The sequence below is a fragment of the Sus scrofa genome, chromosome 17, assembly GCF_000003025.6.
Source record: "Sus scrofa isolate TJ Tabasco breed Duroc chromosome 17, Sscrofa11.1, whole genome shotgun sequence".
In the NCBI taxonomy this organism is placed as follows: domain Eukaryota; kingdom Metazoa; phylum Chordata; class Mammalia; order Artiodactyla; family Suidae; genus Sus; species Sus scrofa.
Window position 1 is genome coordinate 61,891,850 of NC_010459.5, and position 23,673 is coordinate 61,915,522.

The window sequence follows — 23,673 nt, forward strand, 5'->3', positions numbered from 1 at the left end:
GGATATGCTCGTGGGGGCTCTGGCTGGACCTGGGGTGACTCTCCTGCCCTTCGGGACAGCCAGATTTCCCCTGGACACCACCCAGAGGAATGCCTGGGGGTGGGGGCGGGGGAGGGGGGGTCCTCAGGCCCGAGCCTTGGCCACGCCCCCCAGCCTCATTTATCAGAAGGCAGCGGGAAACTTAGGCTTCTGACTCCAATTAGCATGCAGGTTCCCTTGAGGGCACGCCCTCCACCCTCTGGGGGGTGCGAAGAGAAGTGGGGGGCCGGGGCAGCTGTCTCAGTTGCCCTTTTTTATCCTTGGTTCCACGAAAATGACAAGTGGCAGCAGCCGCACAGAAATGGGACATTGCTCCTGCGCATCTTTCTGCCTGGTGGCTCTTTCCTTTTCGGGGGGGGTGCCCCTTGGAGCCCCTACCGCGTGTCATCACCCACCTCGTGTAAACTCCAGCCTTGAGGTGCCTGGTGCAGCTGCTAAGCCTAGGGGCTTGAGAAATTGCTCAGATGCTTCTGCACAGGGCAGGCTCTGCAGTCACCGCCCTGCCCCGACTGGCAAAGGACGCCCCCTCTGGGCACATCCACGCAGGGTTGGCTGGGCTGCCCCAGGAGGGGGGACAGGCAGGGTCACTCCAGGCCTCGTCGCAACGGAGGGAGGGTCCAAAGTCTGCTCGGGCCCAGGGCCTTGTGCTCAGGCCAGGGTCAGCACCCTGCCACATAGGACCCGGGCCCCGTGGGCAGACCCCCTGTGTCGGCACCTGGCCTGGGCCCCCACCCCCAGCGAGTGTCCAGCTCCCAGGGCCACCCCCTTCCAGGCCCTCCTCCTCCCCTATGGGCCTCACCTGGGCCATGGCCAGGCCTCTGTCCCACGCTGCTCCTGACACCCCGTGGGTTCCTGTCCCCTCCCAGCCACAGCTCAGGCTGGAGTGGCTCCACTGCCTGGGGTCCTGGCCCCAAGGGCCGTGAGTGTTCTCAGACTCCCTGGTTCTCAAACTCCTGGCTTTGGGGTGGCTGTGGCCGGTGATGGGCAAGGGGGGCCTTAATGTCTCCATCGCAGAGAAATTCTGAAACAGTGGGAAAAATATCGATACAACAAACTGTTCCAAAGTGCTTAGTGTGCGGCTTGCTAAGTTTACTTAAACCCTGTTTAACGGGTTCATTAGAAGCGGTGAGCACCGGGGAAATTCATTAACAGGAAGGCGGCCCCTGCGTTTGGCTGTAAATTGGTATTGATCAGGCTCGGCGGAGGTTGGGTGCACGCCACAAAGAGCCAGGTGAGGACCAGCGCCCTGGGTGCCCCTGGGAGCCGCTGCTGGCGCAAGCGTCGCTTCAGGTGGTGATGCACCAGGAGTGGAGGGTGGGGGGAGAAGGGCGAAGTGATGGGTTGGGGGAGGGAGGAGGAGGCGGCCAGAAGGGGGAAGCCGAGCCGGCATCAGTCCATCACCGGGCTGGGTGTCTGCTCTGTGGCCAGGCCGAGGCGCCGAGGGAGCTGGCCACAGCCTGGGCCACCTCCCAGCAGCTCCCAACCGCCCTCCGGGGACGGAGGGTCCACCTGCCACTGCCCTTCTCACACACATCTTCCAAGACGGGACGCGAGCCCGGCCCTGGGGGGTGCTGGCTCTTGGGAGGCCGGATCATCGCCTGGGACCGGCCCTGGAAGGCGCCCCGCTGTCCAGGTAAGGCCTGTCTGCCTCTGGGTCGTCTGCGCCTACGGAGAGGGGAGCCGGGCTCCCTGCTGGTCTGGCCACCTGCTCCCTGGCGGGGTCCGCACTGGCTGCCGTCTCTTCCCTGACACCCCCTGTGCACTTGGCCAGCACGGGGTGGGGGGCACCCAGGTGTAGAGGGCGCGTTCTGGCGGAGCCTCGGGCCCTGTCCCTGGCAGGCAATGGCACGTCCCTCTGGGGGCGAGGAAGGAGGTGGCCGCCTGGGTCCTTTCTTGTGTCACTGATGCAAAACTAACCCAGCGTGGGGGGGTCAGAGGGGTTCCTGGGACTTTCTGGAGTGCGCTGCCTGCTGTGTGGTGGGGGGCTCCGAGGTCAGAGGGACAGGGGGCCGAGGACCCCAGGCGACGGTCAGAGCTGCGGGGGTGGGGGGCGCGCTCTGAGCACAAGGAGGGCTCCCGGGTGGATCCGTGGAAAAGCCGGGCCTCTGTGCAGGCTTCTTGGGGCCCCTCCCCGAGCCACGACTGGGCCGGTTGACGTACCTGCTTGGGGGACATACTTCTTTATGTGCCCATATGGACCTGCTAAGCTATGGAATGTAAAGAAGTATGTATTTCAGGCTGGGAACTCTCACCGGAAGAAGGGGCAGCGGGCCCGCGGGGCCGCCCGGGGGACAGACAGACAGGCAGCGGTGGCGGGCAGGCCTGGGTGGCAGGCTGCCTGGGCGTCAGTGGACGGCTTGTCCTCTGCCGGTATTGTTCTGTCACTTTGCCTGTGTCAGCAGGTGGAAGCCTCATCAGACATTAAATATTCAACGTGCTGACTGCGGCAGAGGGAAGGCAGCCTGTGGCAGGCATGGGGTCCGCTGGGGGGCGTGCAGGGGCTGGGGTGCGGGGCCTCAGCAGGGGGACAGGGCCGTGTGGTTCTGGGCTGTCACTTGTTGCCACCCGCGAAAGGGACGTTTGCTGGCAGAGAATGCTCAGAGGCAAAGCAGTCTGTGGCCCAAAGGACGGGCCAGTGCGAGGGAGGGAGGGAGGGAGGGGACGTGTGCGGCCACGTGGGAGGGGCGCTTGGAGGCACAGGCACTCAGTCTTTGCTCTCAGGCTGTGGCAGGGGCAGAGGCAGGAGAGCGGTGGCTCAGCCTCCTGTGGGGTCCCTGCTCCCTCCTCTGAAATACCCCGGCCCAGCATCTGGAGGACACCTCAGGTGCCCGTGGTGCTTAAGAAGCCAATGGGGGAGTTCCCCCTGTGGCTCAGTGGGTTAAGAACCTGACTAGTAACCATGAAGATGTGGGTTCGATCCCGGGCCTCTCTCAGTGGGCTAAGGATCCAGCGTTGCCTCAAGCTTTGGTGTAGGTTTGCAGATGAGGCTTGGATCTGGCGTGGCTGTGGCTGTGGTGCAGGCCGGCGGCTACAGCTCCAATTTGACCCCTAGCCCGGGAACCTCCATATGCTGCAGATGCAGCCGTTAAAAAAAACGAAGAAAAAAAAAAGAAACCAAAGGGCCAGAGCTGGGTGGCCCAAGCCCTTCCTAGGGTCTGTGTGGCCCCCAGCCTCCCACACCCCCACCCCAAGCCCCGCACAGCTCTCCTGCCTTCAGCGACTTCAGCTGAAAGCACTTTGTTCTGTAAAGGACGTCAGGCCAGCGTGGTGCAGACAAGGTCCCATCCCTCCTGCCCTGCCACCAGCCAGTCCCAGTCAGGATGCTGCTGGGCTGATGGCCAGTGGGTCCCTCGGCTGGACCGTGACCGCCCAGGTGACGGGGGCCGATGCTGTCTCTGGTCTTTGAAGTCCGGCTCCGCAGTGCGGGGCCGTCTCCCGCCAGCAAAGGGCAGAAGGCTCTGGGACCGCCGACGGGGCTGGGCTGCTGTGGCAGGGTGCTGTCCCCCCAGTTTCTGGCTCCGGAGTACAGGCATCTGCAGCCAGGGAGGCAGCTCCCTGACCCGGACACGGCCTCCATGGCCCTCAGGGCTGTTTTTCCAGAGTGGGTGTCTTCTCTGCCTCTCCTGCCATCCCTGGCATTGCTGCCCGGCCCGCGGCAGATGCCCCGGCCCCTCCTGCACCCTGACCTTTGGCAGAAATTTGGCCCTTGGGTGGGGGTTGGGACAGGGGGGTGGGCAGGCCTCCTCCTCCAAATACTAGAAAGGCCTGGGGGCAGCCAGGTTCCCTGACTCCAAGTGGCCCACGGACCAGGAGACGTGGGCAGTTCCCAGCTCTCACGCAGCCCCCAGCTCCTGGGGGCCAGGAGGGCTTGGGGATCTGGGGTCCCTCCCGGTTTTCGAGTCTCCCCACCTCTGGTCCCTCCGGCAGCCACAACAGGGAAGCAAGACTGTCCTTGGGCACCACTTTCCTCCGGCCACTGGGCCCAGAGGGGTCAGTGCCCAGCATGGCCGGGAAGGTCGTTTCTGCCCTGATGATTCCAGCTCCGGCCACAGGGAGGAAAGCAGCCGGGCGCGGCCGGCCGCAGACACAGCTCCCTTCCCCTCGCTCCGTCCGCTGCGCATTAAGCCTTGATTGCAGGATGTGGTGTTTAGGCAAAAGCACTGGTGCTTTGGAATTAGGTTTGACTGAGCAGAAGAACTAGAGAGTTTGCAGGGAGAGCGCGGCGGCCTCTTAGCTTGAGTGACCTCAGCCAAGTTAAAAAGGGGACCACTTGGAAGCTGCCCGTGGAAGCCAGAGCCCCTTCTCCGGCGTGTGCCCCCGCCCAGGGGTCTTGCTGTCTTCCAGCGACGCCGGCCAGGTTGGGACTTTCTGTTCTCAAAGCTCCAACTCTTGGTTTTCCAGGGCAGGAGCTGAGGAGGGAACCCCCCCCCAAAAAAAAGGATGGTGTTTTTCTCAGTGGGATCTTTGGGCCTTTCAGTGGGGGGGGGGGTGCAGCCTGGACGGGCGTCTGTGCTCTGCCCAGAGGGGCTTTTTGCTGGACACTACAGCACCCCAGACACGCTGCCACGGGGGCGCTGGGCCCCCAGCAGAGGGAAAGGAGCCTGGGGGTGCCAGGCGGGGTGAAAGTGGGACAGCCTCTCGCTCAGGGGCTTGCTCGCCAGCCTGGGGACCTGGGTTCGGGGAGGTTCCTGGGTTCAGGGAGGCTCCTGGGTTTCCTGGAAACAGCCCAGGAATTCGTCAGGCCCCGGTTCCCCCGGGTGGAAGCAGGTGGGTCCGAGAATTGTGGAGCTGATCAAGCCAGGGCCAGATTAGTTAGCATTTTCTATCTATGGCTCACAAACTCCAGCCATGCTCCAAATGAAACCTCCACACTGGAGGAGATCAGCTGGGAGTCGGGTGAGAGTCCGGAGGGGGGGCAGCCCCGTCGTGCTGCGTGGACGTGCTGGTGTGTGTTATGTGCAGTGGGCAAGGCGTCTCTCTCTGTCCTGGCACCAGGGGTCCACAGACATCGCGACCCGGCTTCCAAAGAGGGGCCCTGTGGTGCTGGGGTGATGGTTTGTCAGGTTCAGGAGGCTTTCAAAACGGGGCGGGGGGTGTGCTCTGGTGAGAGCGGCTGCGTGGGGCGGAGGCGTTAGCAAGCTCTTTTAAAACTGTCCGCCCCACGTGAAAAATGCACCGAAGAACGAACTGCCGGTGAGATGATTAGACTGACCTGCAGGACGGATGCTCTAGCTGCTGCAGCCCCAGTCAATCAAAGGGAACACTGCTTGAATTGCAAATTTCCCCCCAAAATGCCCTAAATGAAAAATGAGGGAACGGGAGGAATTTTAGGGCCAGAGCCAGGCGGGAGGAGGGGGCCTGAAGCATTGGCCAGGCGCGAGGTGGGGGGAGTGGGCGGTGCCAGTGAGCCAGTGGGCGGGGCCAGAGGCGGGGCCAGCCCGTTGCAGGAATGCAGCCACCTTCGGTAAAGGGTAACCACAGTCCCGCACTTTGTGCTGACTCAGCCTCGCTGGGCTGCCTGCACGTCCGATTGCAGGGGGCCTCCAGCCTCGCTGCAGCTCTGCTCCCTGCCTTTGACGTGCTCCGCTCCCTGGGGTGGCCGGGCCTGGAGCCCCGGAGGCTTTCTTAGGGACTCCAGCCTTGGCTGCTGTCCTGCCCTCTGCCCACCAGCAGAGGCTTGCGCTGGTTGCTCCAGCCTGGATCCCGCTCTGTGCCTCTCAGCTGGCCCTGCAAAAGGCCCAGGACCCGGCCAGGCAAAGCGTGGGCTGCCCTGGGTCGTGTTCCTGGCTGCCCAGTGGGGCCTGCCTTTAGCGCTCAGCCAGCACTGACCCTGGGAAGGCCCTGGGGCGCCAGCAGGGAGAGGCTGGGGGCGGAGCAGTGCGGGCTGCTGCAGTGCAGAGACGCAGCTGCAGCGGCATGCAGGGCGCGCCTCTCAAGGGCAGGGACAAGAGGGCCACCCCGACAGCCCCGCGGCTGCCCCTTGGGGGGAGTGACTGGGGGCGGCCGACCTTGCAAAGGTGTCAGCTCCCTGGACCAGCCACCGGGGTCTCCAGGGGCCCCTCAGTTTCAGGCCCTGCTGCTTCCCGGGCTAAGGAGGTGGTCTGACTGGTTGCATGTGATAGTGAGGGCAGGGATGCTGGGCAGAGAGGCGCCTTCCAGGCGCCAGCGTCCAGCCCGGGTGGAGAACAAAGGCCACCTGCTACACAGGTGCTGGGCAGGAAGGCTTTTCTCCATCCGGGGCGCCGCCCAAAGGACCAGCTGGTTGAGTCTGGGGTCCCCTAGGGGTCAAACCAATAGCTCGGGGAGGGAGCCAGTGAGGACAGCTGGGGCCAGAGGCGGGTGTGTGTGTGTGCGCGCACGCGCGTGCGCCAGTGTGTGAAGAACAGTGTGAGACGGATCGGACAGTCGCCCAGAGTATTTTTAACAGCAGGGAGGGGACGGGGCAGCTGTCCCCAGAACCTGTCACGGGTGCCCAGGGGGGACTCAGGAGGTTGAAGGACACCCAGGACAGACACGCCGTCCTGGGCGCCGTCCCCCTGGCAGGCCTGCGCACCGTTGGTCATGCCCACATATGGCGACTGGACTGCGTGTCCCTCCAGCCGCCCGGCCGCTGCGGCCGGTATAAATAGCCACATTCTCAGCTGTCCTGTTGGAGAGGCTGAACTCCGGTGACTCTGGGCGTGGGAGGCCCAGGGCAGCCCCTCGCGCCCGCCCACCCCAAGTGCCCGAGGTCACAGCTGTAGTGACGATGACAGGACAGGCGGTGAGGCTCTGCGCACTGCCCCTGCCGTGTTCTGTTGCCCCCTTTGTGGGCATCAAATCCACCAGGGCCTGGTGGGGCCTTTGCCCACCAAAGGGCTCAGCAGGGCCAGGACCCCAGTCTGGGCTGGGGCTTTGTGGGGGTGCGGGCAGGGCCATCTGCCTGGTCCCAGGTGCACGAGCTCAGTCCTCCAGGTGGAGGCTGGTGCTGGGGTCTCCTGAGTCCCTGCTCCTGTGGTCCCTCCTCATCTGTCCCTGGCCATTCCCGCCTGTGCTGGACGTGGCGACATGCCCCGGAGGCCTCACGGCCCGTCAGTCCCCTTCCCAGGGGATTTTGCTTTCCCACCATCCTTAGCCCAGGAAGTGAATCTCTAACAGTGGAATTTCAAACCAACCCACCTCAAGGCCAGTGGAGCAGATGGCCTTGAGTGAGGGAAAATAGGGCCTGCTGAGTCCCCCTCGAGCATAGATGCAAGTCCTGTGGCCTGGACTGCTCTTCCCATCCTGGAGGCCTCCCCGAGCTGGGAGGTGCAGAGAACGTGGGCAGGGTTTGGGGGCAGATACGTGCGGGCTCTTTGCACGTGGGGTTCGGGCCTTCCGCGGCATCCCCGGCTGGCGGGTGGCCGCTCCGGACCTCCCACTAGTTTATCGGGGACAGTGGCATGGCAATCCCTGGGCCCTGAACCCTCGGTGCCAGATCCATCTCTGCAGAGGTGCGATGTAGTGGGGCTCCCAGGAGGGGACAAGTGGCTTTCCTCTCCTGTCTGGATACATCGCGTTAATTCGCTCCGAAGCTGCCCCCCATCCCCCGCCCCCGACCTCAGGGCTCGCCCAGCTGGTCCTCAGCCACGAAGCTCTTTCTTCAAATTATACTGGCTTTACCCCCCGCTCCATCTTTGAGATGATAAGACACAAAAATCTATCTTGCCATTTTTGCAAAGAACAGCAAAACAATCACGTGTCCCCTGGCCCCCGCCTCCCCATTGCCCTGTCCCCTGCTCTTTGGGTCTATTTGAGGCGAAATTTATCTCTGGAAGGGGCCCATCAATTTGCTCTGCTCTTTTGTTGACAAGTTTATTAAAAACCCGGGCAACTCTGTATTAAACTTTTATCAGTGTTGAGAAATAATACATTTTTTTGAATAGACAGAAAAGTTATGGAGCTGGGCTGAGTGCGTTTCGTTCGGCGTCTGGCTGGGTCAGCGCTGGCGATAGTGAGAAACAGGGCTGTTTTTTTGGGGGGTGGGTCTCCCCCAGGACACCCCTGTGCGGGCCTCGCAGCCTGAGCAGGACCCCTGGAAGGGCTCCTTCTGCGCAGCCCCGGCCAGGCCGCTCACACCTCCAAGACTAACCGTAATTCTTTGCTATTGATTTTAATAATTAACCAAAATCCGGAATTAAAAATTAATTTATTGGTGAATCTGAGTGTTGATAGGTAATGTTGCCGCCAAAGAAATATTAGATTTTTAATGTTGAAAATGTAAAAAACCCCTAGTAAAAAAACCCCACACGGATCCAGGTATCCCTCCTGGGTCAGGAGGGGAGGGAACCTGGCAGGGAGGGCTGCCCCCAGGTGTGGGAGTGGGGGGAAGGGGGGCTGAGTCTCCCCCCATCTCTGTGATGACCCGGTGGAGGCGCAGCTTGGTCCCCGCCCTGTGGCCTCTGAGCACAGCATCTGGGGCTGCAGGTGGGCCTGGGCTGTTGCTTATCTTTGAGCAGACGTTGGGGCCACATCGCTAAGGCCACTGGCCACGGTGCCCGCTGTCCTGGGGCCAGTGACACCATGCCCTGGGGGCCGTCCTGGGGGGTTTCTGCTCGAGGTGGACGCTGTTCTCTGAGGTCCTGAGTGAGGGCTGTGGGGCAGCATGGGTGAGAGGCTGCCTGGCCACCCTCGAGGGCAAGTGGCCAGGGGTTCCCCGCTGAGCTGTGACAGTGGTGACAGGGCACGGAGGGATGGTGACTGGGTTTGCACGGGGTTGGCAGTCCCCTGCAGGGAAGCTGGGGCTCGGGGCAGCCAAGGAGGCCCCCCGAGTGCTCCCAGCACGGTGTGTACGCCTCCAGGGCCCAAGGTCACCCTCTGCTCTGCTGAAGGTCCATCTGGGGACAGCCCGGGGTGCAGGGGTGGCAGGGGGTGACGTTTACTGGTGAGGTCGTGCCGAGTTTGGCACTTGCACGTGGAGTCTGCCTTCTGGGTCTGAGGCCTTAGGAAATGCAGGAGGGCTTCCTGGATGAGGTGGCGGCCCCTGCTCAGGGGCATCGTCAGCAGCACCACCGCCCTCTGGCCCCCGTGTTGGCGTGTCACCACCCCGCGGGGGAAGGCGCGGCCCAGAGCCTCCTGCGGGCGGCGAGTCTCGGGGAACACACGGTCCTTGCTCCAGCATTTGGTCCGCGTCACTGTTTGCTCCAATGTAACTAATTGGACCCATATTGCCTTTTCATAGCGTCTAATTCTCTATCGATTGGAACGGGGCCGCTGGTGCTTTCGGCAGCGATTACCCGCCTCTCGTATCCGTGGCTGCTTAAAAATGCTGAGTGTACGTCCTGGTGTGGGATGATCCCACCAGCAGATGTTTTAAAACCTATTTAATTGTTTGGTTCATAAAATGCAGAAACTGTGTTCGCCGCAGCCTCGCTCTTTCACACCCTGTACAGGGCGAAGCAGAGGGGCAGGGCTGCCGCCGGAGCTCACGGCCAAGTCACCAGGACTCGGCTGTCTCTGCCAGGCCCTGCCCTGGGCAAGCCTGCTTTCTGGGGGAGATGGGGGAGGGGGTGAGCAGTGGGTATGGGTCGCCGTGGGTGCAGAATCTGCTCAGGGTTGCAAGTCACCAACGCGCTGGGCAGTGGCTGCCCCCCTTTCGAGTCACCAGAGTGCTCGAAAGTGGGGGTGGCTCCCCCGCTTTCTTTGGAGGCCTCGGGCCTGAGCCCTGGTGCTTCCTCCTGGCCCTGGGGTCCGAGGCCCTGGAGCAGGCGGGCCCAGTGCGCGGTGGGGGACTGTGGGCTCCAAGGTCAGGGGAGGTGAGAGCTGGGCCTGAGAAGGAGGAGCGGGGCCTCCTGGGGGGCAGACCGTGGGCCACCTGGTCTCTGAGCCACAGGCTTATTCAGGAGCTTGGCTCTTGGGGGACATCAGTATCTTGGCCTTCCTCTCTTTTCTCTTTTGAGGGCCGCACTGCAGCATGTGGAGGTTCCCAGGCTAGGGGTCAAATCAGAGCTGTAGCCACTGGCCTCCACCACAGCCAGAGCAACGCCAGATCTGAGCCGCGTCTGTGATCTACACCACAGCTCTCGGCGACACCAGATCCTTAACCCACTGAGCAAGGCCAGGGATCAAACCGGCATTCTCATGGATTCTAACATCTAGCCAGGTTCTTAACCCACTGAGCCACGGCGGGAACTCCTTGGCCTTTATCTGATTGACAAGATAAAGCACTGCTGGGAAGTTGGGGTCCCTGATGGTAGATGAGGCCCCAGGAAGCAGGGTGGAAGCACCTGCCAAAGTGAGCTGAAATGACCAACAGGGCGAACATCAGAGACACCCCGGCCAGCGCCCCTCACGTGGATCCCACTGTGGACCTGACCGTGTGCCCTTCAAGTCCTCGGTCCAGCGGGGTGACCACTCACTCAGCGGAGAACTGCTAGAACGTTCCCTGACAAGGGCGTGGCTGCGAGGGGAGCCTGGACCAAGCCCGGGGCCTGGCGTCGTGCCTTCTCCTGCTTTGGGTTTCCAAAGGGCCCGGAGCGGGGACCCAGCAGGCCGGAGGTGGCCCGGAACGGGCGAGGGGCGCGTGGGGACAGCCCCAGGCAGGAGAGGGATGGTGTGATGCGGAGGCAAAGGCCCACCTTCGCTTTGGGGGTTCGGGGAAATCCCTCAAGACGCGGCCCCTGCAGAGAAATCTGAGCGGATGGGCGGTGGGGACGCACGGGCGCGGGTCGGGGGTGCGGCCAGGTTCAGGCCCCGCTGGGCTCTCGCCTGAGGCTGGGCTGGGAATGGCACATCCCAGGGCGATGGTGACGGCACAGCCGCCAGGCACCTGCCGCGGTCCCCTGCCGGGTCCCCGCATGGTGTCAGGGCTCGGGGCCCCAGTGTGGCAATTCTGTCAGATCTTCCACTTCATTAGGCATATCGACATGGGTGACAAATGCTGCCCGGTGGCTTGGTCTGCATGGTGCCTTCACGGGGGGGGGCGGGGGGGCTGCTCCGGGGCCCCTCGAGTCTGCCCCCGCCCTCGGTGCTCCTGGAGTCAAAGGAAGAGAAGCATCCGCAGAGCTGGGGTCCAGCAGCCCCCTGCCTCCAGGGCTGGTCTTGGGCCGAGAGGCTGACAGGACCCGGCACCCACCCCTGGGCTCCCCACGAGTTTTGGGGAGGGGTTCCTGAGGAGAAGGCCAGGGCCACGCACAGAGGGGTCCCTGTGGCGGAGCGCAGCTCGGCTCTGAGGTCACTGAGGCAGCAGGGACAGCGGGGGAAGGCGGTGGCCGGCGTGGGGGGGGCCGAGGCCTGGGAGCAGGGGGCTGTGTGGCCACCGCTGCCCAAGCCCCTGTGGTTACAGCACCAGGATGCAGGGACAGAGAGGGGCCCCCAGGGGCGGGACAGCAGGCGGAGCAGGGCTGGGGCCAGCGCAGTGCAGTCACCTCTCCCTGGCCAGGCCGGCCTGTGCTCAGAGGCGAGTCCACACATGATGTCACGTCCCTGGCGGGGCCAAAGTTGCCAGTCCCCCTCGTCATCCCTTCTGGTGACTGGGTGTTGGCAGGAAAACTCATTTTCTAAAAAGAAATTTGCTCCCTCTGAGTCACCAGGGGTCATGAGGCCAATGTGGCCTGGGCCGGCCGTGCTGTCCTCCCACTGACCAGGGGCTGCCCCCGGGAGCCGGGCACCTCACCCCATGAGTGTCCTCTGTGTGTCCCCCCATCTTGCTTCACCTCCCACAGCCACACAGGTGACTTCCCGGGATGTCGGGCCCAGCCTGCTCAGAGCCACCGCAGCGTGCGAGCCCATATCCACCCAGCAGCCGGGCTGGGCTGGGCTTAGGCCACTGCAAGTGGGGCTCGCGGTCAGCTGGGGCCGAGGCAGGACTCGGGGGCCTGTCCTGCCTCAGCTCCAGCTGAGGATGTGGGCTGAGCAGGGGTGGGGGATAAGGGCCCAAAGCCTCAGGGTCCTGGCCCCCCGGGATGTATGCCCAGGTCCCGATGGTCGTGGCACTGCCGCGGGGCTGGGACTGGAGGTGGTGCCATGGGCTCTGGAGGAAGGGCGGGGCTGCTGAGGAATCGGTGAGCGAACGCAGAGGGAGGGAGGGGTGGGTGCAGGGATGTCAGGGCGGGACCAGGGCCCTCAGTGCCCCCCGCCCCCCAGCACCTGGGGTCCTGCGGGTGAGTCCCAGTGGGCGAGCAGAAGGGGCGAGAGTGCGGCTGTGAGCATGTGAGTGTGTGTGCTTTCTGAGTGTGAGTGGATGTTGTGTGAAGATGAGTTTGTGTGTCTATGGCTGGCTGGTGTGTCTGTGTGTTTAAGTCTGGGCATGTCTGTGTCTGGCAGTGCATTTCTGGATGTTTCTGGTGTGTGTGTGTCTGGGTGTGTGTATATCTGTGTGTGTCTGGGATGTGTCTGTGTTTCTGGCGGGTGTGTGTCTGTATCTGCGTGTTTCCAGCGGGTGTGCGTCTGTGTCTGCGTGTTTCTGGCGGGTGTGTGTCTGTGTCTGCGTGTTTCCGGCGGGTGTGTGTCTGGGTCTGCGTGTTTCCGGCGGGTGTGTGTCTGGGTCTGCGTGTTTCCGGCGGGTGTGTGTCTGGGTCTGCGTGTTTCTGGCGGGTGTGTGTCAGTGTCTGCGTGTTTCTGGCGGGTGTGCGTCTGTGTCTGCGTGTTTCCGGCGGGTGTGCGTCTGTGTCTGCGTGTTTCCGGCGGGTGTGTGTCTGTGTCTGCGTGTTTCCGGCGGGTGTGTGTCTTCCTGGGCATAGATGTGACTCTCCCACCGCCGCCCTCGCCCTTCCCTCTGTCTCCCGCCCCGACCTGGCACAGCGTGGGGGCCCCTCAGCCGGGGGTGCTCAGGGAAGGGTGGGGGTGCAGAGCCTGGGCGCCGGTGTGCCCCCACCTCGTCCAGACGTCGCACGGAAGCTGCCTTCGTCGTCGAGGTCACTGTTGCCCGCGGATCCGGGACCCAAATGCTTTGCTAAAGCTGGTAAAATGGAACCAAATCAACTGTTGAATGGATTTGGTCCCCTTCAACCAGCTGTAGCTGCGCATTGACAGCGCCGTCGGCTGGAGGACACGGCGGCCACGCGGCGGCCACGCGGGGCCCAGCACGGCCGGGCAGCCCCAAGGAAGCCAAGCCCCCGCCCCGGGAACCAGGACGGCCCCTCCTGGAGGGGGGGGTTCCTCAGAGGGGCCTTCCTTTGGGGGGGGAGGTGGCCGCCCCGCCCCCGCTCCTTGGCAGTTGACCGTGAAAATAAATGTTGGTTCTCACAGCAGAGCGTTGCTTGAGAGAGTGTCAGGGGCCTGGGGTCTGGCGCCCACATCCTGCCTGTTCAGACAGGGTGGAACCCACCCGGCCCACCTCTGCCCCCTCAAAGCCCCCTCTGCCCAGGAGGCTGTCGCGGTGCTGGGCGTGGGTGACCTGAGGACGGGGAGGGTGGTGGCGGGGGGAGGGCCACTGAGTTCCTGGGCCTGCGTGTCCTGGCATCGCGTTGGCCACCCCGGGCCCTGGGATGGCCGGCTGGTGGGTCGCCAGGCTCCTGATGGTGGCTCCAGGGTAGACAGAGAAGCGGGGCCTGGACCCACACCGGGGAGCCCGCTTCAGAACCCCTGACACACACTGCAGAGCCGGGCGCCTGGCCTCCTGCCTCACTCCTGCCCGAGGCAGCTCTCAGTCCTGTGTGGAATGCCGCACCCGCGGAGGACGCGGGGCACCAACCCCCCTGCAAGAAAGGCAAACCCTGGCCCTGCCATCTGCCACCCCCACCCCCACCCCCACACGCAGAGCTGGCTACCGCCCCCGAAGCTGATCAATCAGCTTTGCGATTGATTAGCTACAGGTCACATCCATCTCCGTGGTGGCCGGAGCTGTCAGCAGTCCAGCCGGGGAGGATTGTCCCTGGGGGAGGCTTTGCGCAAACAGGGCGCCCAGGCCAGGGGCCAGTTCTGTCCAGGCGCCCACTCAGGGAGCCCCAGCCTGGCAGAGGCCCTTTGCATATGAGCCGTGGTTCGAGTGAGGCTGTGGCCTTGGCACCTGGTGCCCCCTCGGGCCCAGCCTGACCTTCCTACCCGGCCACGCCCCATGCTGCCCACCTGCCATGGTCACCTGTGGTTCTAATTCTGACCCACGTTGACCTAGCCAGCTGGGATGGCACTGCAGCCGAAAGCCACTGCCACAGAGGGTCCCCACCCAGCAGGCAGGGCCCCAGAGCAGCTGAGGGTCACCCCAGGGTCCAGCCCAGCTTCTGCCCCAGATGGCTGGGCTCCTGGCTCAGCTGCCCTATAAACATAAATGCCAAGCCATCAGCCCTGGGGTGGGGAGGGGCGCTGGTTCCCTGCCCACCCGCCCAGGCTGCCTGTGGTCAGGTCTGCAGGAAGCACTGCACTGGCACAGGTCAGCTTCTGCTATGTTCACCATCAGTGACCCCATGAGTGCTGTGGATTTAGCAGCTGAAAACACGCACAAGCCCCCACCGCGCCAGCAGAGGTGGCCAGGGGCTGACAGCCAGCCCCCCGCAGCCTTGGTCAGCAAGGGAATACACGGGTGCGCTGAGGGCATCAGAATTTGAATTCTGTGTCATTTTTACAGGTTGCAAGATATTTACAAATCGTGAGCCTTTACAGGTCAAAAGATATTCTTTTGATTTGTACCCCCCTTGATCTTTAAAAACGGAGGAGCCACACTCGGCTTTAGGCTGTAGAGACGCTGCGGCCAGGATCCCGCCCGGCATGTTGGCTGGATGACAGCAGCACACGCATGCCCGACACTGCGTCACTTGCCCGCTGGCCCCCAGCCCGGCCCCCTGCCTCCCTCTGGCCCCCAGTGTCCGAGCCTTTGGGGACAATCCCCCCTCTGCTCTGCTCCGCCCTGTGCCGTATCCACCTGTGCCCTGCGCCCAGGCCTTGCTGACCACGGCTTCACTCTGAAGGTGGAGGCACAGGGGACCCCTGGCAGCTCCAGGGGCATCTCCAACCAGGGGCGCCTGAGGGAGGGGGAGGGAAGGTGGGGGAGGGGGGACCAGCAGAGGCCCGGGCGGCTACTTACTGGCCAGGCCCGGGTCCTGTGGCCCAGGGGGCAGTAGGAAGCCACCCACCAGACTCACCCAGGCTCCCCAGAGAAAAGCCAGGGGAGCTGTTACCAACAGGGGCAGGGTGTGGGTGAGGGCCGCGGGCACGGGGCTGGGCTGGCCGAGGGGGTGGTCACTTCCGCAGCAAGGCCGTCCCGGCGGTGGTGGGTGGCTGTCGAGCTGCTTCGCTGTGCTTTGGCCTTTATTTCTAAAAATAAGCAAGAGCAGAAGTATCAGAACGCGCATGTCAGCAACAAGGAGCAAACGTTTTGTTAACTTGATAGAGCTGAGACCTGGGTGGGCCTTGCCGGGTCTGCCGAGGGGCTCATTTGAGTGGATTTTAGTTCATTTTCCAGGACCGTGTTGGGTCCACAGTGAGAGAGACCCGCAGGAGGCCATAGACCGGCACAGCTCCCCAGGGGGTCGAGCATCTGAAGACACAGGGCGTCTCCTGGGGAGGGGGTGGGGGGCTCTGACCGGCGCCCGAGCGGGTGGGCTTTCTCAGGCTGGTGAGCGAGGCCCATCAGCAGGTTCCGGGGAGACGGGTGGGCCATGTGTTCCCGGTCAAGGTCAGAGTGAATAGCAAATGACACGATCCCAGGGCGTTCCCCGCCACGCAAAGCCAGACAGCAGCACTCAGCTCTTCCGCCAGAAGGGGCCTTTCAGGGAGCAGGGCCAGACCCTCCAGAAACTTCCAGAGGAAGACTTTCCGTGTCTTCCAGCACCAACTGGGGGCACAGTGGCGGATGGGATGATTTGCCTCTTTGAAGTGTAAGCCTGACGTGGCTGCAGAGACGCGCCGACGACGTAGAGTCTGCTCCTCTCGGTTTTGCTAAGCGCCCCTGTCGTGCATAGAAAGACGCATCAGTAGCCACAAGCCGCTCTCCCCGCATGAGCTGAGCTGCGGCTTCCGCAGACGGCCTTTCCCCGGGCGGGTTTTTCTTCTTCCCCATCCTGCTGGTGCAGGGGGCTGGCCCCGGTGGGGTGGGCTGCAGCAGCTCCCAGGGAGATGCCGCCTGCCCAGCCCTTCTGGCGTCTCTCTGCTAGGGGTTCTGTGCCCCCCTCCCCCAACACTTGGAAGATGCCTGCAGAGCAGCTCTGGGGGCTCCGAACTGCTTCTGGGGTATCTGGGGTTGCCCTTGCCTTTGGACAAGGTTTTCCGGGAGGTTAGACAGAAGCTCCATTTCCAAGGCAATGGTTCCAACCTGGTGGTCCCCCTGGAAGGGCCCCCACTTCCCCCTGAGGGCAGCAGAGGGGTGGGGACCACGCTCCCCCAGGCCCTGGTTGATCAGGAGAAGGGGCAAGGCAGAGGGAACACAGCAAGAAGGCATGTTGAGGGCGCGGCTGCACACTTCACTCCATCGGGGAAGGAGGGGGCTCTGACCAGCACAGGGGAGAAGGGGCTCCCGGGGAGTGGGGGGCAACACCAGGTTGGGCCCAGACCCGCCTTTGCCCCTCATTCCTGGACACACCAAAAACACACAGGTGGGCTGAGGTCCTTGGCAATGGTGGAAGGGCCAGAGGGCAGGTCAGCTGGCGTCTGCTGAGAAAAACACCTGACCTTTGTCACAAAGCTGAAGGGCACTGGGCCCCTGGCTCAGCCTTTGTCAGAGAAGCTTCTGCGTTCACGGGGCCGCCCAGGCAGCAGAGCCCAGCAGCCCTGTGGAGAGGTCATTCCTGCAAACAAGAAAAAGGGACATGGCTCCAAGGCCTGGGCTCCTCCTGTTGTCACTTGTTTACGCCACCATGCGCCTTGGATGACAGGGGCCACCCCGTCGGGAATCAGCCTGAGAGCCAGGGCGAGCTTGTGGGGCAGGCCTGCCTCCCCCACCAGGTAGCTGTAGGCTGGACCCCCATCCACGTGGCCAGCATCGCTCGGGAGATAAGAGCCCTGGAGGGGAGGCGGGGCCAGCAGAGCAGGGGCGGGGCCAAGTTCAGGAGCGGCGTCTTACATGAACCCACATGCAGACTGGCCTCTTCCCCAAAGGACAGTGCTGTGAGCCCAGGGGGGCCCACTGTGAGGCCCCGAGGGAGGCCGTGGGCTGCCCTGACACTGCCTGGGCTTGTGAAGGTCTCGGCTAAGTCCTGGGCTGGGACCCTGGGGGAGGTCCCCAGACCTGTTCTCTAACCCCGGGCTGCCTGCATTCCTCCTTCCAGGGTGGGGGTTGAGGAACCAAAGCTGCAGTGCCCAGGGTTGACGGCCCACGGGCGGCACACTGCCGCCCGCACACCTGCTCTGCTCACACAGTCTGGCAGGCAGGGGACCTGGGGACAGAGGGATTTGAGGAGCGCCTTGGGGTGTAGAACATTCACGTTCCCCTGGGACCTAAGTCCGCGGGGCCGGGTCTCTCCTCCTGGGATGGTGTCGTGGTCTCCCGCCCCTCCTTCCAGGTCAGCAGAGGCCCCCCCTCCCAAAGACCCTCCCCCGAACCTTCATCCATCCCAAGTGGGTGCCCCCGCAGCACAGACCTCCTGCCGCTCTCTGTGAAGGTCATGCCAGCTCTCAACTTGGCACAGCTTCCAATCAATCCCGTCATAATAGCACAATAACAAAAATAGCAGCTTCGTCGGCACCTCACCCACGCTGTCCTCCCAAATGGCAGGTCCCCACCCAACCCTGCTTAAGGAGAGACCACGCAGTGGCCTGAGGACGGCTTGGGGTCAGAAGTCCGGGATGGGCCCGTGCTCCGTGGAGGGACCCTGGGCAGTAATTTGCCTTCTGTGCCTGAGCAAAACCTGCCCAGGGAGGCCAGCCACGTCAGGCCAGGAGATGCGGGCACAGCGCTTTCTTAAACGGTAGACAAACGCGGCTGCATTCATGCCTTTTCAGGACCTGCCGCTGGACAGTTCCACGCAGCTGCCCTCACTGCCGGGCCCTCAGGAGAGCGAGCCCAGCTCCGTGGGTGAACCCTGGGGAGGGGGCCTGGCAGGAGCCTGCTGCACTCCCCTCTGGTGCCCCAAGCCCCGGGGGGTTAAGCATCTGTCAAAGGAGAGGAGGCCGGCTCTGTCCGCAACTGGAAGAGGGGGAGGGCCATTAATCTGGTCTCAGCAAGTGAATTAAAATGCTTGCTTGCTAATGGTTCTGGCCGCAACTTGGAACAAGGCTGTTAACACAGAGACTCGATATATTTGGGGACTCCCTGGTCTGAAAACAGGCCTGCCTCCACCGACGGAGTGCCAGCGTGTGCATTATTCATGTGGCACTGTATTAATTGTATTGATATATTAATAATTAATAATGACATGCTAATAACCACTGCCGTGGCTGGTCTGTGCTGCTCCCTTAGCGATGGCCACTCTGCACAGCTCCAAGGGGCCAAAGGGCAGCCGGGAGCAGTGGGAACAGTGCCCCACCCTTCAGAAAAAGCTGCACCACATGGCATGGTGACACGGGGGCCCTCCAGGTGTGCCCAGGATGGAATCCAAGAGCATAGCTGGGCGTGTCCCTGAGCTGACTGCACAGGTGTCCCCGATGGCCAGGCAGCCGGGGCCGGTGGGTGCGTGAGCTCCAGGCCAGCCTGGGTTCCAGTCCCAGTTCCTCTCCTCATGGTCCCCAGGCCCTGGTAGGGGTCCTCAGCCCTCCGAGGCGCTGTTTTGCCACCTATAGAACGGACACGCCATTGGGTCACCTTGCGGAGGCTTCAGATCTGGCGGGAGTGCGGCATTTGGCAAAAGCAGGTGCTTGGATCAGCTTTGTCATCCCCCAAGGGCTTCGCTTCATTTTTCCTTGGGAAGCAGCAGAGTAAATTCTAAAAATTGCCAGGTTCCTCTCCCCCCCATCCCCCACCCCCTAGCCCCACCGCTGGCCCAGCGAGGCGGGGCGTGGCCGGCATGGGGTTATTTTAAGAGATCTGGCAGGCTGGTGTTTGGGGAACACTGGGGAGGCCGGGCCAGGAGCCCTCCTGCCACTGTCACCTCTATCCCTCTTCGTGGCGACCCTTCACCCAGATCACCGCGATTAGCCCTCTTACAGGGTTGGCAGACTGGCAGGCCACCGCCCACAGAAAGGCCAAACCCAAGTTTCCAGCCAGAGAGCCGAGCCAGCAGGTGCCCAGCTCCTGTCCTCCGGCCGAGGGGCCCTCCGCAGCATGGTCCAGCAGCCCCCGCCCCACTTTCTCTCTCTGGGCCCCCGTCCCCGGAAAGTGATATCTCCTGGGTGACTATCAGGAGGGACCCCGGCATGTGAAGCCTGCCTCTGCACGGGGCATGTGGGGCCCCCCAAGTACACAGGGACACCCAGGAGCTGCACAGCTGCCCGCACGGCTCCTGTCTTCAGCCTTCGGGGCTGACTCCTCTGGGGCAGCGCGACTTGGAGCAGAGCCGTCACGATGAACAAAAGGCGTGGAACCTGCTTTTATGCCCTTTTGGCAACTTACCCCACTTTGCTCTCGCTCCTGAGCAAAGTGTCCCCTTGGCATCTTGGCATCTCAGCACGATCCCGGAGGGGCCCCGTGAGGCTTTGTCCCGAAGTGCTTCCTGGGGTTGGGAGGGGTGAGTCTTCAGGGATGCAGGGAGGACAGGAGGTCGGGAGCTGGGCTGCTTTGTGAACAATGAGTCTCCTTGGAGGCTGGCTCTCATCCCAGCCAGGTAGTGGGGGCCAAGGGGGGCTCTCAGGCAGTATCGGGTCCCCCCTCAGTGGCGGCCCTGTCCCCCAGTGGCTGACACCTTGGGATGCAGGCTGGGCTGGGGCGCCCCCTTCTTGGGCAGCATCAACACCAGGTGGAGAACTGGAACTGAGTAGGTGGGGTTTGCGGAGGGCGGGGGGCATTGGGGTCCTAAGTGGTGCTTGGGTTTGGGGCAGGAGGTCTTCCAGGAGAAGCAGAGGAGCAGAGGCAGTGTGATGGGCTTGGGTGGCACCCCTGCAGCCTGGCACTGGGTCTGCTGGGGACAGTGGCCAAGTAACAAATGTCCAGACTTCTGCGTCCCAGCCAGCTGTGCTCCCTCACGTCACTGGGGACAAAGAGGACCTTGCTCGGCTCCTGGTGGGGAGAGCTGGCTGGGCCCCTGGGCAGAAGGCAGGAGAACCTGGACCCCGAGGCCTGTGAGCGCCTCCCCGGTGCCACCCCACCTCCACAGGCCTGGCCCCCTCTCCATGAGGGCGCCATCCCTCCCTGAACTGGCCTCAAGCACGGGACTCCTGGCGGCGGGGGAGGTCCTGCAGCTGGAGTAGCCGTGGGGGCCGGTACAGCCACACCAAGGCCTCGACAGCTGCTGCAAAGATTTCCGGGTGCAGACACGGATCCCAAACTTGGGGAACCTGCACCCCAAGAGGCTCTGCGGTCCAGCTGGGGGGTTTGCTTCAAAGCAAGTTTGACCAAGAAGCTGCTCCCCAGGCTTTGGAGAAACTGCCAGGCGGGCAACTTGGGGGAGGGGCAAGGGGCCGGGCCAAGTAGGGGTCTGAGCACTTTTCTCACAGTCTGAGTGTTAAACTAGCTGCAGCGCCTGCTTTTATTTAAAACTTAGCAGTGAGTGATTTTGAACACAATTCCGGCGAGGCGGGAGGTGCTATCCGGGTCCTGAGAGACCAGGTTTGAGTGCCCCCCCGCAAGAACCCTTCCTTTTCAAGGCCCCAGTGAGCCGCAGACTCCCAGCACACGCGTGTGCACCCCCACACACACACGCACACGCACGCCCACACCCCCAGAGGCAGCAGCAGCCTCCCGCCCCCTGGAGGACGCCGCAAGGGCACGCAGGGCTCTCACTTAACTTCCCTTTGCTCCTCCTCAGGGCTGTTTAAAAAGAAAGCACTTAGTTCTCCCGCAGAGCTTGCAGCCCAGGGTACGTGTGATACATGAGTGCCCGTGATTCAGACCCACAGAGCCAGGCTGCCCATAAAACACTCATCCAGGAACTGGGGGGGCGGGGCGTGGGGGTGGACAACCCCTCCCGCTCCGGAGGTACGTGTCGCCGCTGCCTCTCTGGGCTGAAAGGAGACGTGGCGAACCGTAAGCCAAAGCCAGGAAGTGGGAGCCGCCCCTCCCCGGCTCTGCCGCCGGCACCTGGGGCCACCTCCGGGCTGCACCCCCCACTGGCACCTCCCACGAAAGGGCCACTGCCCCGGGTACATGTGGATGGGAGTGGGCCTGGAGGGGAGAGGTCCGTCTTTGCACCCCAGGCCTCAGCTGCTTGGATGGGGCCCCCACTTCGCAGAGAGTCACCCGCTTTGCTTGCAGTCGGAGGCTTTGCCACATCTGAAAATAGCTTCAGGCAACACCCGGACAGCGGTTTGACCAAAGACCTGGGCACCGAGGCCCAGCTGATGGCCATGGGAAGTCACCATTGTCCACCCCAGGGTGACAGGAGTCTTCTGGGCCCCACTGCCAAGAGGCCCCGGAGTCCCCAGGGGAGGCTACCGGCCTGGGAACCGCCGAGTTCTGCCACACCTTAGCTCACCCAGGAAATGCCTGAGGAGGTCTGTGCCAGGCACCGCGGAGAAGCTCTGCGGCCCCAAGGCTCACAGCCAAGGGTGTCAGGGCACATGGGGGGCTCGCGGCTGGCATCCCTTACCTGTTGTGGGTGAGTGGTCAGGGAGGACTTCCTGGAGGAGGGGATGCGGGAAATGAGGTGTGAGGGGTAAGGATTCGGAGCAGTGAGGCCTGGTTGTCTCCAGACCCGCTCGTTACCTGGGATTTGAGGTCCCCTCTGGGCACAGGGACCAGGGTGTACAATGTTCTCTGGGCACCAGCAATGAATGCCCCCCGTAGGTCTCGGCCCCACCAACATGAGGGCTTATCCTGTGGTGACAGTGGACTTGCCCTGCCTTCCCCGGGCTCACCTGGACACACACGGATGAGCTGAGAAAGGCATGGGACCCAAATGGCAGGGTCGACAATTACATTATTTAACTGTCACCTGCTCAGAGACACAGGCACCATGTCTTTGTTGTGCAACGACTGTGGGGGGGAGTCAGAGTGGTCGGGGGGAGGGCAGTCCTGGGGCGCGGCGCCTCTGTGGGTGTCCCAAGGACGGGATGCGTTTAAACCAGAGAGGACCGGGGAGGGGGAGGGGAGGACCGGGGAGGGGGAGGGGAGGTTACTGGAGGGGTGATGGCCGAGCCCACACTTCCTGAGCCCAGGGCTGGGGTGTGAGGCCCACCTGTGCCACGGGTCATGTGTGACACAGCTGCACGCACACACACACACACACACACTTTCAAATACGCATGCCGCTCACGCATGTCCCCCACAAGGGACAGGTCACCATACGGGACAAGGTGGCCCACTGTCCAGTCAGAAGTGGCTATGGGCCTAACTAGTGCCATGTACATGTGACCGCAGCCAGCGGGCTTCCGGAAGGTTCTCGGCCCAAGTGGCAGAGGTGACCCAGCCCCGTTCAGCCAGGCTCTCCGAGGCAGAGGAGAGTGCCCCGGGGTCTGCGTGACCCGGACTCGCTCTGCCTCCCTCTGGGCCTGTTTCCTTGTGTGTCAAGTGTGAGGACAGGGGACCAGCGGGGCCCTTTGGAGGCAAGGGGTGCTCAGGCCCAGACCTGGAGGAGACGGCAGAGAGAGGCTGGCAGTGCCCCAGGTGCCCTCACCACGGGCTCCTCCTTGCGGCCAACGCGTCCAGGCCGCCCGGGGCTCTGCTGTGTGGCTCTGGAAACACAGACAGGTGAGCAGGTCAGTGCCGCTCCGGGATTTCACAGGTGCCTGGACCACACGTTCCTGCAGCTGAGCCTGGAAATCTAATCCTGCGTCTTCCCACATCTAAATGCGCTAAGGAAACCCACCCTGAGGGCGCGTCCATCAGGCCCTCAGAGCCACTAGGGAGCAGAGTTTCCGCGAGAGGGCTTGGCCAGTGAGGGCGTCCTGGGGAGCAACTGGCACCCAAGTCCCACGGCCCCTCCTGCTGGCCTGCAGGCTGCCATGCGCCAAGGCTCTGGCTCCCCTGCTCACGGGACTGAGTGTCCTGGGGCTTCACTCTGGGAAGAGCCGAGGCCGTGAGATTGGGCCCGGCAGGCGCTGCGAGGCCAGAGGGCAGAGGTGAGGACCTCCTCTCAAGAAGACTCGGGGGGACACAGGCTGCAGAGCCAGCCCTTTCAGGTCACGACAAGCAGGGGTCACGGGCATCTTCATCGGGGTCCCGGAAGCAGGCCCAGGACGAAGGTTTGGGCGCGTAGTGTGTGTGGAGGTGATGCCGGCAAAGGCAGAGAGGAGCCGGGAGGAGAGAAGGGGGGAGGAAGGGCAGCGAGGGGCAAGAAGGTGGGTGGGACCACCTCGGGCACCCAGGACTCAGCTCTGCCAAGACCCTTGTTGCTGCCCCAAGTGGGGGACCCCCGAGTGGGGGACACGGGGTGTCTGCTGTCGACTCCTGTTCCTCCTTGCTGGGGTCTTTCCTGGAGGCTCCCCGCCTGCCCCACGTGCCGTCCACTCAGGCCAGAGCTGTTCTTGTGTGGGTGGGAGATGCTGGAACTGTCCGAAGTGGCCTGGGATGGGCTACGGGCTGTCCAGGGGAGTGGCTGCGGCCCCCGACCTCCCGTAGCTCACTTTCAGCACCACGGAGAGCGGCCGCTGGACCCTGTGTTCTCCGGGAAGGCAGTGCTTGGCCTGGGCTTGTAAATCACTTCGAAGGCAGAGCTTATGCTGCGGACCTACCGAGGGTCCCCGCTTCTCAGGCGGTGACTTATTCGGGGACAAGCT

General features: G+C 63.3%; 2 non-coding genes across 2 annotated transcripts; both read left to right on the top strand.

Annotated features, from left to right (window-relative positions):
* On the top strand, window positions 2,187-2,294 carry MIR1 (microRNA 1). Its single transcript, NR_035375.1, has one exon. It is a non-coding gene; the product is annotated as a microRNA 1 (primary transcript).
* On the top strand, window positions 12,932-13,034 carry MIR133A-1 (microRNA 133a-1). Its single transcript, NR_035374.1, has one exon. It is a non-coding gene; the product is annotated as a microRNA 133a-1 (primary transcript).